This window comes from Mastigoproctus giganteus, chromosome 2, assembly GCF_048544385.1.
Source record: "Mastigoproctus giganteus isolate SK-2022 chromosome 2, ASM4854438v1, whole genome shotgun sequence".
Classification (NCBI taxonomy): domain Eukaryota; kingdom Metazoa; phylum Arthropoda; class Arachnida; order Uropygi; family Thelyphonidae; genus Mastigoproctus; species Mastigoproctus giganteus.
The window spans coordinates 91330664-91347238 of record NC_143576.1 but is presented as its reverse complement, the minus strand read 5'-3'; the positions used below and the strand labels follow the sequence as shown (position 1 = coordinate 91347238).

Below are 16575 nucleotides of genomic sequence, written 5' to 3'. Positions count from 1 at the left end.
GCATTCAAGAAACGGGTGGATGCTTGAATAATTGGTTGGGGTTTGCATATAGAGCAGGTTTGTCAAACTGAAAATAGTATACTATGGAAATAATATTTACTAAAAGGAGGACATCAATGTACAAGCACCTCTGGTAGGTCTAGACGCATCTCTGAACAGTCCAGGTTATGTGTCAATCCTTGTAGACCATCTGCATCCTTTCATGGTCATCGTGCACCCACAGGGCAATGGACTCTTCCAGCAGAACGATGCGCCTCCCCAGTGCTGTCGTGACTAGAACATGGTTCGAAGAGCATTCCACAGATTTTACCACAATGGAATGGCCTCCCCGTTCACGGGAAATGAGCTCTGTGGAGCATCTTTGGGATGCTGTGGAAAGGTCCTTTCGAGCTTTGGATCCTCCATCCAGGAACGCGACGGAATTATGGACAGCAGTGCAGCAAGCATGGATGGAAATACCTGTGGAACGCTTTCGTGAAATAGTGGACTCAACGCCTCGCTGTGTGACTACTCTTATCCGGGCGAAAGGTGGGCCTACCCTGTACTAGGTAGGCATCCCATGATTTCTGTCCACTCAGTGTATAGCATTACCAGATTATGGAGGGCTTACTGATTATTTCTAATTATTTACTAACTATATAGGACTATTATACACATACACGGCTATTTATAATATTGACTAATTATTTCGCATACTTTCCTCTCAATGACTCATTTCATTAGTTAAAGCAGTAGTTAGGAGTTGTAGGCTCGTTTTTTTAATAATAATGATGATTAATCGCATGGGACATTGGTAACGTGCATTCAAGAATCGGTTTTCATGTTTAGCAGGAAGGAAATCGTGCACCTTCGCTTGAGGTAGGGTAACTATAGCCTGAAGTAAAAAAAAAAAATCTTTGTGAACTTCTCCAGTCAGCGACGGGACTAGAACTCGCCCCGTTCCAAATGATATCAATGAATAATACACAATTTAAATTGCAAGTAGGCATTACTTCTTTACTGGTAGATTAATCGAACTTCTATTTGCGCGAAATATGTGCAAGATGTTTAAAAACAGACTTTGGTAAATGTTGAAATAAGAACTCGATCTACACCTACATTAAAGTCATTCAGCTATACAAGTCAAGGATTCGTGTGCACGCATTTCTCTTTTCTTCTCGAGAAAAATACTACTTTATTATTAATTTAGCGACAGCTTTTCAAATTTTTAAGTAATTAACTTCTAAGAAGATTAAGAAAAACTATTTAGAAAACTGATGCTGAGAAAATGCGGCGAGATAGATCAAAGTGTTATTTTTGGAAATTCTGTCCATGTAAGATAGGAGGGACATATATGGTAAAAGCTTTGTGGATTAACTTGAGACTTGAAGGACTCTGCGAAGTTTATGGGGGAAGGGTTTCCATAAGCTTGGCTTGGCTTATCTTTTCTTCTCGAGAAACTACTATCTACTTTGTTTTTAATTTATAACCAGCTTTACAAAGTTCTGAGTAAATTAACTTTTAAGAAGATTATGACTTCTAAATAATGTTCTTAAGAAAAATCATTAGAAGAGATTTATTTTGTATAGATGGAAATCACTTGAAGAGCGGAGGTGCAAGGGTCTTTGCTGATGCCATAGACGGGGGGCTTAAAAGTTCAGGGACTGCTATCTGAAGAGTCAATACCCTTAATCTGAGTTTCTGGTAACACTCATGTTAAGCGTAACGACAAAAGTTACGCCCGAACCCTCATTGACAGGGTTTGTGTGATACTAATTCTCGTATATACATGGAAAGACCCAATGAATTACACAAAACATCCCCCTATAAAGTAAAAAACAATACAAAACTTAACCATTCTGTATAGTAATGATCCTAGTCACATCAACTAAAGCCGATATTGTAGGGTTAACTGAAACATGATGCCATCCTAAGATAGGAGATAACGAATTTCTTTATAGTGAGTACAGCGTGTTCAGAAGAGATAGGAAGGAGCGAAAATTGTAATGGGGTATTTTACTTATCAAAAGCTGCTTGAAAGTAATAAGACGATTCTCAGAACCTGATAAAGTCTGGGCAGATGCTGAGTGCAAACCTTAGCGCTACCAGCCAAATGATTCCGAAGAGTAGGATGAAAATCTCTTTAGGCAAAATGAGTGGGCAAGCAAGCATCATTATGGGCAAATTTAATTTCCCTCTTATAGAAATGGTGGATGTGCAATACACATTGCAGGAATAATTTCTTGAATCAACTAGTTTAGGTATTTATTGAAAAACGTTACAGAGAGCTCAAGGGGAATCAGATATCCTTGAGCGGTTCTCGACAAGGATCCACACAGTATCAAAAACATTGCAGTTCAGAAGCCAATAACGTGAAGTGATCATAATGTTCTAAAATGGGTAGACAATCCAAGGAAACTCAGATTTCAGCAGTCAAAGAGAAAGGTCAGGGCTTTAATTACAGGAAAGGTGACTATGGTGCACTCGGATTGAGCTCTGTTAACTGGAGTTTATGAAAAGTGTTTAAAGGTTATATTTATGGAGGCCAGAAATATAATTGTTCCACTTCAGAAAGACGCTAAATAAAGATGCCAAAATGGATGACAAAAGAACTGAAATAATTGAGCAAACGAAAGAAACATGGGTCAGTCGTAGTCCCTTTGCACATCAGTGCGTCTTACGATAACTATAAACCGATCTATAATAAAAAAAAAACATGACAGGTAAGCCTTGCAAAAGCCCAGTTTAAAAAATCATTGGCGAAGAGAGTGACGAAAGCTGAAAAGGAGTTCTATTCATATACACTGGGTGATCACTGAATTGTGATCACCCAGTGTATATGAATAATTTCTTGCAGGAATAATTTCTTGAATTATTCCTGCAAGTCCGTTAATAAACGAAATGCCATCTTCTTTATCTCAAAAGATGGAGGTAATGACCTTCCCAGCAGATTTATGGATGCGGAACTTCTTTTTACGGTGGGGGCACTGTGCCTCCACTACTTCAACTGGTCTTCAGTCTTTAGATCATAATGAAGCAACCTTGTTTCATCCATGGAGACAATTCGGCCAACGCTAAGCTGTATGAACTGGAGACATACCAACGCAAAATCGGTTTGTGGCTAAACTCAGACAAGTCAGCATAACTGACAATAACTAATAAGAAGATAAAAAATCAAATCAAATTATCTATTAATGGAGCACAGATTAAGAAAGTCAACTCATACACCGACCTAGGAGTGACGTGGGATGAGGGCCTTACCTTCCAAAGGCGCTTTCAGAACACGAGAACAAAAACTCTTGCTGCCATGTGGGCTGCAAGACAGGAAATAACTGGGATTCGAAACCAGCAGCTAGTGACCCAATATATCCAAAGATGTATCGTTCTGTATCCTTATATGCTTCAACAATTTGGTCCTCTGCTCCTAATACTTATATTAGGAAATTTCTCAGCCTGGAATACTTGTTGCTCCGGTGGTTAAATAGGATTGCCGGGAAGTCCTTCACAATTTTAAAATCCATACTGTACGCAAACCTGAACACAGCTCCGTGGATTCAGATGATCGCAATACGTAACATCTGTACTCTGGCACAACTTCTGAGTGGGAGTTTAGATGTCCCTCAAATTGAAAATCTTGCAGTAAGGCCCCGCCCTGGAGCCCGCTTCCACAACCCTCATAGTCTCCGAAGCGCTCTGAATAACACGGACGGATTAAGGCGAATGTTTCCTGCCAATACTCTGGAGCTGTTTAGAGACCTCAAAATAGACCCGGACGGGTACTGCCATGAGAAAACTTACAGGAAGCTCATTGCAGCGGATCTGTATACGAAACTACAAATATGATAATGAATTTAATTCAAAAAAAGACTTCAAGTGCCCTCAAACTCAAAAATCTTAAATGAACGATATATTATATTTCCAAAAGACTCTTATAGGCCTGAGGGTATTCGTTTTGTTCAGAGAACGACAATGAGGACCAATCCAATTCATAGTGTAAATGATGATGTCATTTTTCTATGTATAATGTTTTGTAATTTTGTAATTTTTCTATGAATGTATGTTTTCTGTATGTATGCAATTGTTCCTCTATATTTATATATCTTATGTTACACTCTAATAAGTTTAGTTGGATGTATGTATGAGCCACCCTCCTAGATAATTTCAGTACAGGGGTGTTTGTTGAATAAACTGATGATGATAATAATAATAATAATAAAAAAATTGGCATTTTGCGCAAAATGATGAAGAATGGTAGCTGAAGACAGGACATTGCCGCTTTTGATCAGCATTCCGACATTTGGGGACCCATTTGATAGAGAGTTTTCACATTTCCAAAATGTCACGAATCCAACACATTCAGACGCCTGGTACTCGTACGATGTCATCATATGAGCTAGCATTCTTGGCTAGCATTCTTTAGATTTCTATTTAAGAGGCCTACAAATGCTAGAATATCGTTGTATTAAGCGTGTGTAGTCGAAAGGCGAAGATGTCGAATAAAATATAATTGAATTATCTTTCTTCTTCTTATAGGCCGAGAACTTATCAACACCCCATCGTAGAAAAAAATTTAGGGGAAAAGAAAAGTAAACACAACATGTTTCCGCCCGGGATCGAACCGAGGACCTTGCGCGTGTGAGGCGCATGTGATAACCACTACACCACGGAAACCACCTGCTAGAGATTCTCAGTATTGATCTGAGATACAATGAAGAACTACTGTAATTTCTCTCGCGTTTTTTGTAGAAAAATATTCGCACGTTTTCTTTCTCTATACTGACTATCATGTGAACATTTTTTTTAGAGAAATTACGAAGCGCTTAAGTTCGCTGAGGTGGTGGGTCAACTTCTGTTTATGCAACTCTGTCTACGATGAAGTTTGTGGAGGAGTTGGAAGAGATAAAGGAAGTATATTGCTCATATCTAATCGAGTAGCCCGATATACCTATAAAAAAAGAATTATTTCTAATATTTTTGATGGGCACAGAATGCCATCGAATTCACATGACTCTCACAGCCTGGACATTACTCAATACTGAGCTATCCGTTTAGCGCAAATCCTTCTATCAGCGGCGAGTATCATTTTCAGGCACTCTCGTAGAAACTACACTGTCTTCTTCCTGTTCTCTGCGTCCTCATTGTTAAAAACACCCATTTTAAATTCTGTAACTCAACTTGAGACTTCTAGCCAACATACCACCATGAATGTTTTTTTGGTATTTTCTCCTGTAGAAACATATATTTGTCATAACCACTCTACCTTCAGTTTTGCTAAGAGCGGTTTTGGACTGACATCCTTTTTTTCAACTTTTAAAAAAATAAAAATGCGAATTGGGATTTTTTGAGGCAAAGGGGTTGTTTAACATAGAAATATGTGATCTTTCATAATCTGGCATCCATTTGTCACAAAATAAATTGGATGTGGAACAGACCGAGAATTTATCAGCACTCCCTCGTATTAATCTTTATATATATGATGGTTGGAAGATGCGAGGTGGGCCTTGGGAGTGTTAAAAATTTTGGGACTCCCTCTTCTGGGTAAAGGAATATGTTTTCTTATCCAAGTGGAAATTGCTTTGTATAAACAAGTAAGCAGCAGAAGTGGATGGCTAGATTTCAACATACAATGATGAAAACAAACTAAAAAAATGAAAATAAATAATCACTGTTTCCGCCCGGGATCGAACCGAGGACCTTGCGCGTGTGAGGCGCATGTGATAACCACTACACCACGGAAACGACTCGAAAGCGCCTCTTAGTAACGAGCTCAGATACCGTGAAAATAATTATAGCACTTCCTTCTGTACAATTAACAAAATTAATTTATCTCTCTCTCTCGATAGTGGCTGCATCAAATGATTTTTTTTATCAGGTTTTGGAAATTATAAATTTATATTTAGGTTTAGCATTAATTTATGTTTAGAGATTAGGATTTATAGATATAATTAATTATCCGCGAATGCTATTCGGAAGCACGACTACTATTATTATTATTACTTTTTTCACCTTATGGGATTTCCCAGCTCACCGTGAACGGTACTGGTACCAAGTGGTTGGTTGTGTCCGGTTACTGTTATTATTATTACTGTTGGTCGAGTAACTTTCTGACCATCCTGCAGTTGTTCAGGATTGCGACTTTCTTAGTTCTATTTAAGTGTTCGCTGGGAGGCCTATTGAATTTAAGCCCCATAATATACATATGCAGTGTGAGCAAGATGAAGGATTGTGTCAGCATTGAGCTTACTCAATTCACTTAGTGATAAACGCCTCAATGAGATCTCCTCAGGGGCCCAGTCGTCTCCAGACGCTGCCAAAGAGCCTCCATAGCAGCCTCCTCTGGGAGAACCTAGCAGCCTCCTCTGGGAGGCTGCTAGGTTCTTATGGAGGCTCTTTGGCAGCATGCTGGTAGTTGACACGGTGATCGGGATAATCGTTACTCGTTCCATATGCCACATTTCTTTGACTTGTTCTCTTTGGTCTGTGTATTTTCTGATCTTTTCCTCGTAAGGTTTTTGGAGGTTCCTGGGGTTTGGCACCGCTATGTCGATTTCCTTCTTGTCGATGAGGGCTATGTTGGGCTGTTGGCGGGATCGTCTTGTATTTTATTACGGCGCGGTTCCAGTATAGTTTGTGGGTTAGGGTATCTACTACAGCTTGAGGTTCGTACTTCTAACACAGTATACGGTACTTTCTTTGATCAACTGGTATTATTTTTGTCTATGAGTGTACTCCATCTGGGTGATAAGCGTGCGTCGTACTGTGATGTACTGGACTGTTTCTGGCTCCAGGTGGCATTTGACATGTGTTATTTGTCACTACACAGTCCTTGGTGTTGATTACTTGGTCTCGGATGGTGAGCACGAATCCTTCCTTCTCAAGAAAGAGCCACCTATTGTGAGCCTTGCGTAGGAAGCCATCTTATCTGTGTTGCCTTGATGGTTGTCATTGTAGTGTCTGCCATGTACGTAATGCTTTCTTCGCCCTTCTTTCTCTCTTTCTTTTTTTCTTCTGTCTGTGTGAGTGGTGTCTCCTTGTTGAGGTTTAGCGTTGTAATAATATTATCAGTATAAATTTTTTTTAAAACTTGCATAATTGTCTGTGTCACTAAAACATCGTTAAAAATTGAGTCTTAAAACTCAAAATAACTGAGTATTCATTTGGTCAGTTTAATACACGAATCTCTAGACAGCTACGAGGACTATTGAGAAGGCAGTGTTATATTCAATATGTAAATCAGGAAAGGTTAAACAAGTGTTAGCGAATACATAATCAGCACCATAGAGTTCAGTGCTGGGTACATTGTTGTTTTCTGTGTTTATTAATGATAATGATGAAGGCGTATTCAGTTAGATGTCTAAGTTTGCAGATGATTACAGAGTAGTTAATGATAGTAATCTGGGTATGCTTCTGCAACAAGGTATAGAAAACTTGGCCAGTAGGGCTGAGGCTCCCGGACTACAAACATTTCTGGGAGCCGCATTTTAGGAAGGATGTGGATCTGTTGGAACAGGCGCAGAGAAGAGCAAGAAGATTAGTGAGTGGATCAAAAAGGTGCTCCTAACAGGGCAGGCTTCAATTCTAAAAACTGCAGCGTCTGGAGACGACTAGGCCTCTGAGGAGATGTCATTGAGGCGTTTAACATTAAGTGAATTGAGTAAGCTCAATGCTGATGGCATCCTTCATCTTACTCACACTACATATGTATATGATGGGGCTTAAATTCAAATTGAGGAAGGATGGTTGCAAGATGGATGTGAGGCATATTAGAGGGACTATAGGTGATGAGGAAAGGTTTTTAGTTTTTTTGATTGATGCTGTATAAGTTTGTTTTCTTATATCGTTGCCACTATTATTACTAATACATACAGACACCGGAACAAAAATTAACCACTTCTGATAATTCCTAAATGCCAATCTGCATCCCTCATTAAACAGTTCAGTCCAATCTCTCGCTCTTCCAGCCTCTTGAAACTTATGGAGAAGGCATTACTTTCAACCATCACCAATCAAATCTTGTCTTACAAACCTCCACAAATTCACTATGCCATTCCCGGAAAATCCACAGTCACCAATTTAACATCCATAACCAGCACCATTCTCAGAGCACTAGAAGCTAAAGCAGAACTTGCCGTCACATACGTCGACCTGGAAGCTGCCTTCGACTCAATCAGCATTCCCTCGCTCGTTCACCTCCTAGAAAATTACTTCCATATAAAAGGTGACATGTTGTGGTTTATCACAACCCTGCTATCACACAGAATCGTTGTTCTTACAGCGGAATAAGATATAATCTCAAGAAAAATCACTGTGGGAGTTCCCCAAGGTGGAGTCCTCTCCGGAGAATTATTTACTGCGGTCATTATTCCGTTTGTTCAAGAGAGAGAAGACATAATCTGTTATGCTGACGATATTAAGCTACACACCCAGATTAACCCGGGCGAACATATCTCAAAAATTAATGAAAAGATCAATCGAAAGCTGCACGACTTAGAATCCTATCTCCATCAATTTGGACTACTTATTAATCCTGCAAAATCAGCCCAAGTTGTCTTTTCTTTGAAGCACCAATCCACTGAAGTCCAAGCTTCTCTAGATGGCATTCTCCTTCCAGTGGTAAATACACATACGGACTTGGGAGTCGTCTTCGATTGCAAACTGACCTTCAAGCCCCACATTGACAAGCTTATAACAAAATTCTGCAAAATGCGGTGGATTACCAAACAACAACTACTTCATGTTAAGGTTCTGGATGTGACTCGACCGTACGTATGCACCTCTGTACACTACGTCTTGTTATACACCTCAGAAATATGGGCATCTGCAGCCGCCACGAATATCAAACGCGTGTACTCCTCCGAATACTGGCTCCTTCGTTGGATCACACATAAACATCATCGTCCACTCCACCCCAGCAAAGAACAACTGCGATGGCAACCACACTGAACTTTGCCCGACTGCCAAACCTTATAATGGAAAGACGCCTCACACTAACTGCCAAAATGACCAATGGAATAATCTCGGAGCCAAACATGTGGGAACTGTGCAGGTGGAGAATCCCTCAACCCGGACTGAGGTCAGCTCCAACACTTATAGCCAACCATAATAGACTAGCCCTTAGCGACCGCTTTCACCCCAAGCAGATGCTTATCACAGTCCAAGCAATCGAAGGCGACCTCTACAAATTTGTCAAGGATCGCAAATACCGGAGAGAGATCCTTGATGACCTAAACTCAACAAGGCAAACTGCACAGTAATGTGGTAGTATAATAAATTAAAAAAAGGATGTCTGTATAATATTGTATATAATGTCAAAAATACTGTATAGTATCTTTATGAATATATTGTGAATAATTTAACCGAAACTTATTATATTGTTGACCCTGGGTTATGAACCCGATCTTCGATGTGGGCCCCGTCCTTAAGGCCTTTGTCCACCAGCCAATGTGAAGCCCCTGGCATTCCTGCCGTGAAGGGTACATTGTATACATACTTTTTTACATAATAAAGATTATATTCATTTATTTATTTATAACAAATTGAACGTGTGCATCAATCTGTGTGCATTTATTTATAACAGAAAACGTGTGCATCTTCTTTGCTCGTAGAACTGAAATTAAATTAAAGCTGAAGCATTTTTTTCTATTTACAAGTGTACTCAGCTGTAACTGAAGAAGCAAGGATTTCCACCACCAAAGATTGGGTGCAGAAAATATGATGGTGAATCACAAAAAAGGAGTGATAACATTTGGCAGGTCTACAGGTTATCCAGTTAAAAAAGTGGCTGAATCAGCTGATGTTTCCAAAACAACAATGATAATAGTTTTTAAGCAATGGTGTGATTCGAAATCAACCAGAAATCAACGGAAGAATTATTATGGGAAATCTGTGTTAAGTGATCGTGATCGGTTATGAATATCGCATGGATCGATAGTAATGGATACATGATTTCAAACAAGACAAGGACTTCTGCAAACAGTTACCCAACAACCTCATCAGCCGATATCTGAGCGACCACTGAGAATAGAATTGCGTAATATCGATATCATGAGTGGGGTGTTTGGAAAAAGACAAATGTTAACAGCTGCTTATATGAAAAAGTCCAGCTAATAAGTGGTCTGACAAATCCAAATTTTGCTTATACAATAATGATGTCAGGCACCGAGTTCACAGAAAAAAGAATGAAGTATTTCCTTCAGACTCTGTGCAAAGCGTCATACAGGCAAGGTAGTAATGTGTCAGCGCTGCTTTGAGGATGTTTTAACTCTTGGGTAAGTAGGTCCTCTACTTGCAGTACCAATCAATATGCATCAGGCTGGCTATAAAAAAATATTCTGAATTATCTGTTTGTGCCTGTTGCCGAAGATTTTGAGGTGTTCTTCTATTCCAGGATTCTGGAATAGAGGAGCATCGCTGTTCCTGTTTCACGGGAAGGTCTATTCTTATTTTAAACTGGCAAGAGGATCACAAGGGATGGTAAGGCATTTAAGCTGGCGATTCAAGTCATCAGATTTAAATCTTATAGAAAACATGTTTGATTATTTTGAACGGAAAGTGAAAACACAAAACCTGAATGAATTATACGATTCAATTGTTTTAAGAATGGCGTAACATTGTTATAAACTATTTAAAGGGCCTGGTTGAATCGCTATCAATGAGAATTCATGAAGTGATTGGTACTAAAGGAGGGAATGTTAATTGAAAAATTAGACAAGTGACTAATTTTTTGACCGGTGTCGTATACAGTGTAGTTTCCTCAAGTCTATGAGGGAGTAACTGTATTGACGAAGCATATGCAGGAATCGGGGTTCGTCATGGAATGAAGATTTGATGTGTTATGCTGAAAAATTTTATTAAGAAAAAAATCAAATACAGCAACTCAGTGTTTGCTTGCAGGATCAAACAGAGAGGTTCATTGCTCTTAAGGTAGTTGAGCTTTTCTTTGCTTTTGTTTCAAATCACTATTATTACTCACTTTTTTAATGATTATTTATCGAAATGTTGCGATATCCATCGTGATATCTGCTTCGAAGAAGGGTAAAAGTGGTCAGGAATATTTACAATAGTGATGGCGAGTATGCGAGCGACTCGATTCACTGATTTGAATATTCTAACTGAATGACTGACTCGAATCATCACTGATGACTCTAATTGACTGGAGTTATTGGGAAACATGATTTTATTGTTTTATTTTATTACATGAAGAAATAAAACGAAAAGCATTAGAATGTTTCTTGTATTTACGAATGCGAATATACGAATCAAATTCGTAGGGGAACGAAAGATTAAAATAATGTTTATTGATTAGAATCTCAAATATATTGAAATAAATACGGAATAAACATGCGTTGATCCACGGGAAATGAGGAGGGGAAGGAGAGAAAATTTAAAATTATGCATGTACGTACGTATGTGTGTTAAGAGATAAAGCAACTAAGACTGTGAGGCATCATACCGGGTGGAAAAGATCTGAGTTCAAATCCCATCGATGATGGAAGAAATTTTTATTACCTATCGCGGCAATCATTAGCCGCGATAGGCTATGGGAGCCACCAACCCATCAGAGTCTCATTACTAACACAGAACTTTACGCATCAACTGAACGAAAAAAAAAAAAAAAAAAAAAACAGCGGCACTGGACCTTGGATGATTGGAGACGGGTCTCCTGGTCCAGTGAGTCCCGTTTCCAGTTATTTCAACAGGACGGGAAGATGCCTATCTGGCGGAAACCGCACGAAGCTGTGCACTCGTCATATCAACAAGGAACTGTTCAGGCAGGTGGACGGTCAGTAATGGTCTGGGGAGTGTTCAACTGGCACGCGTTGCGACCTCTGGTACGTCTAGAGACGCATCTCTGAACGGTCCAGGTTATGTGTCCATCCTTGCAGACCATCTGCATTCCCTTCATTGTCACCGTGCACCCACAAGACACTGCACTCTTCCAACAGGACAATGCGCCTTCCCACAGAGCTGTGTGGTGACTAGAACATGGTTCGAAGAGCATTCCGCAGATTTTACCACCATGGAATAGCTTCCCTGTTCATTGGACATGAACCCTGTGTAGCAGCTTTGGGATGCTGTGGAGAGGTCCGTTTGAGCTTTGGATCCTCCACCGAAGAATGCGACGGAATCATGGACCGTGGTGCAGCAAGCATGGATGGAAATATGCAGCTTTCGTGAACAAGTGGAGTCAATGCCTCGCCGTGTGACTGCTCTTATCGGGGCGAAAGATAGACCTACCCGATACTAGGTAGATATCCCATGATTTCTGTCCACTCAGTGTACTACTACTATGAGGCGGCAGTACATTGTGCCTGTAAATTGCACATATGGACTGCCTCAACCAAAGAAATACTTTATATATAAGTATCTCATGTTTCCGAAGTTTTCCAAATTTCTTAATTTGGAATACTTTGGTATTCCACAATTTTCAAGTATGTAAATAAAAAAAACCTCTGTAAATACTGTACTGTTTAGGTTAAGCATACATTGTTCCACGCAACTCTGGCATGTCCCGGTATTAACCTTTGAATGTAAAAATCAATCCCCACCACTCACACAACTTACTGCTGTCCAGGGGGTGGCCCACCAGCAGAGCAATAAACAGATAATAATAATAATAATCTGTGTTGGAATTTCCGGAATTAAAAGGCTGCTCGTGCCTGAGAGCGACTAACTGAGTCACATTATGAAAAAGAGTCCATAAAAATTCCTCGCATCATTGTCCGGGATTCGAACTCAGGCCTTTTCCGCATCGGTCGGCAGTTATAACTATTTTCCTTACCCACGGGGGTACAGAAAAGCCTAATCCAGATGTATTCTGTATGTTAGGTTAGTAATTAAGTGTACTGGAGCTTAAATTCGAATTTTTACATCATTTGTCTGCAGCTATTATATTTTGAATATCAAGTATCAGACGCCTCATGACTAAACTGCCTTAACCTTGTCGATTGGACCTTGGAGAGATTAATGCGGCTGTCGTTGGATTAGTAGGTGCTGCCATCTAGTAATATATAGAAGAACTATTCTGGTTGTCAAATCCACAAAGAAAACGCAGAGTAACTAACTAACAATAGTAATAATTGCTTAATTTATTTGAGTATTCTTTAGTCACGTTACAGACTAATTTATTGCTATGAGCTATAAAGAGCTGTTATGCATTTTTATCTTGTTGAAAGACATTGCCATAATTGCTTCAGGGTTACAGCGCTTCCCTTATGAATTGATATATTCCCATACTTATGATGGGCTGTATTTAAAATTCACAGTCTTCACTAAATTCTTTAAAGAACAATTCCAATGGTTTTCTAGTAGACTATTAAATGTATAATCGTACAATGGCTCCCAAGTGTGTGTTTTGTTATTTATTATTTCTTTTATACCTTCTCAGGACCCAGAGTTCTTGATTTGGGTGACCACCTGGAGTTAGGCATCGCTGATTTAACATTTCATTTTAGAGGTATCCTTAAAGGAAGAGGAGGGATTGTAAGGATGCAAAGTTCAGCACTATAAGAAAGGCGAAAAATAATAAAAAAATAAATCCAAGTATGTTACAACCACGGTTAATAAACCTTCATAACATGCTCTGTGTAAAGAAAGATCCTAGCCTAACTTAGTTCAAATCCGGTCCTATCTCATACAATGTAGAAGAACAGCGACCGCAATTACCACGCTAGCCGCTAATGTAGAAACTTCACTTTAATTTAAACTGTGGTTGCTATGGTAACAAAGGGGAATTAAAATTTGTGATGAGAGTTCACTGAGAGGCCAAACACCTACGAAATCTGGTTATTGATTACCGTGATATCATTTTAGATCTATTTCTAGTGCATCTGTCTTAAACCTTACGAAGCAAGGACTTCTTTCATATTTATTCACATCTTTTCCCCAGCCGGCCACCTCAAATTCACTGAGCTCTGCATTCGCAAACCTCATGGTTACAACAACAGGTACTATTGCCAAGGCCTTCAGTGATAAATGTGGTTATCTATTACATATATGCGAACTTTGAAGTTACCTTTGAGAGAATGGATGTCAACGTCTTCATTAAGATTTCAGAAAGACCCTCTGAGATTCGTGAAGAGATCCTGATCATTTGATCATTCTTAAAGGCTTATTCGTCAGTCGATCTGTGCAGATTACTCTAACACAGGGTTTCCGAAGTCTGGGGCGCCCTCGTCCCTGTGGGACGCACTTGAGTTTTTGGACTGGTACATGTTGCTCTTATGGAGCGCTTTTTTTAAGGAATATGGACATACCATTCCATTAATCCAGTTAGGGGGCACGTAAAATTTAGGAAATATTCTAAAGGGAGGCCAAGTGTGGGTCGCACTTCAGTTTTTTGAGTGGTACATAAAAAAAAACCTCTTATAAAGGTTTTTTTTTTTTGAAATATGGACACACCATCCCATTAATCCAGGCAGGGGGCGCTTGAAATTTAGGAAATATTGTAAAGGGAGCCAAGATATAAAAGTTTGGGAACCTCTGCATGTGCTTGCATAATAAAAAACCACGCTACCTCGTGTAAGACCGACTAACTCAACCACGTTGTGAAAAAGACCCATAAAAATTCCCCCTGTCATCGACATGATTCGAACTCGGGTCTTTCCAACCCGGTGTGGGGAGGACGACGCTCCTACCAACTGTGTTACCCACGAGGATTATTACTGAATGAGAAACTCCTCTTATTACAGACTGTTCTGTACTGCTTCGTACTCTATCTTAAAGTTTTCCTTCATATTTCATCTTTATATATACACGACTTGACAAATTTTACACTTTATATTAATATATTATACACTACGTTTTAAATAGCCCTAAATCAGATCTGTGACTCAATGTTCAATACGGCTTGCGCGAGCCTCTTTTATTTCTTAGGTTCGTATCAGGACCATTAGTTACGTGTGACGCCTCACGTAACATTCCACCCTTTTTGTGGGACCTTATCTAAGCTTTTGAATTTTTCAGGAAATCTTCGACACGTTAATTCTTCTGAACAATAAAACAAAAGGGCATCTGTGTTGTGTGAAATATGAAAAGAACCCGGTGATATTTCCAAGATGGCCGTCGAGTCCAAATGTTAAATTATTGACAGATTGAATTATTAAATGATTGAAAAGTTGAAGTGGTCCATCGGTAGAGTTAATTCGTTACAGTAGATCACAATTCGTTCTAATAGATCCTATGAGAAAAATATTGTGGGGGCTAGGACGTAGTGCTAATTTGGTAGCATGACGGGGGTGGGGAGAAACTTTCATAAATTTAACACATCCCGCCCCACATTTTACTTCAGCTACACCAATGCTTTAAGGGTGTTACAATAGAAGTTATCTGTATTTGAAGTATCTGTATTCGCAATCACAGTGAGTCAAGTGACTCAAGAAAGGTGTGTTACTTAATTGCAAAGTAAGCAATATCAATGGAAAATGCTTAATTATCGTCAAATGATATTAACTGGGTTTTTTTTGTCGGTTTTGACTACTACAATATAATTTATTACCCTCTCTCTCTCTTAAGAGTATTCAAGTCAAATTATTAGCTTTTTTTTTTTTTTTTCAAGCGTCTCATGTACCATCCACGTTTCTACGAATAAATAATCTTTATTTCATTATAAGATAAGATACGATACAACTTACCCACCACGACACGTGATCAAGGATTAACCCTCTCGGCCATCGTTCTAGATGTGCTCTTTACGTTTCAGAAAATTACACCATGACACCCTTCATGTTTCAACGTCAATTCCAACATAGAATTCTCCACCGCTGTTGCGCAAACCCTTATGATGGACACCTCATACTATTTAGCATAATTAATACGGTACATTTTTACGCAGGTAGTAAAGCTTTCTGCATGTTCCATTGAACAAAAGGCAACAACTACACATGAGTGGTCAATCCATTATTTGACAAGTTACGGGGTCAGTGAGCAGCTTCACGGATCTCTGCTAATTAATTTAAATTAAGGATAAGAATGCTTGTATTTTTACGAGGTCTATAACACTGCGATTAACGCATTGAACTCAGTATAACTTGCTGCCCATTTTGCCAACTTTCTTCTTCTTCCCCCCCCCACTTTGGTAGACTGCAAAGGCGTTTTTGAACGGGCTCATTCATGGAGTTTTACTGAAGAAGTCATTTGCGTTGACGAGTAGCTTTTGATCAAATAATTTTGCGAATTTGCATTAAGAAGTGGTCTATAAACTTTAAAACGTTTTTAGAATATATAACTTTGGTTCTTTTATTTAAGTAATTCCTTGAAAATACGTTTAAACAAATATTCAATTTAATATGGATTAAAATAGTTGCTTTGTGCTCATTCGTGTTTTGGAAATCGTAGTCATTAAAGGATGAATTGAAGGAAAAAGGGCAACCACAAGTTTGTGGTGCCCTTTTTCCATCAATTCATCCTTTAATGTAGATTTTAAATAAATAAACGATATTTTAAATTTAATTATTGTATTCTTGATGATCCAATATCAGAGCTATGTAAATTTATTATATTTTTTTATCAGAAGTATCGCTTATCGCATTTGTTTTATTAAAAAATTGTATTCTTTAAATTAATTAAGAATAATGATAAATTAGTTTATTTTATTAA

At 38.8% G+C, this 16575-nt stretch overlaps 2 non-coding genes across 2 annotated transcripts; both read right to left on the bottom strand.

Annotated features, from left to right (window-relative positions):
• Positions 1-4577: 4577 nt before the first annotated feature.
• TRNAV-CAC (transfer RNA valine (anticodon CAC)) lies at positions 4578-4650 on the bottom strand. Its single transcript has one exon. It is a non-coding gene; the product is annotated as a tRNA-Val (tRNA).
• Positions 4651-5645: 995 nt separating this feature from the next.
• On the bottom strand, positions 5646-5718 carry TRNAV-CAC (transfer RNA valine (anticodon CAC)). Its single transcript has one exon. It is a non-coding gene; the product is annotated as a tRNA-Val (tRNA).
• Between the last annotated feature and the right edge of the window lie 10857 nt (positions 5719-16575).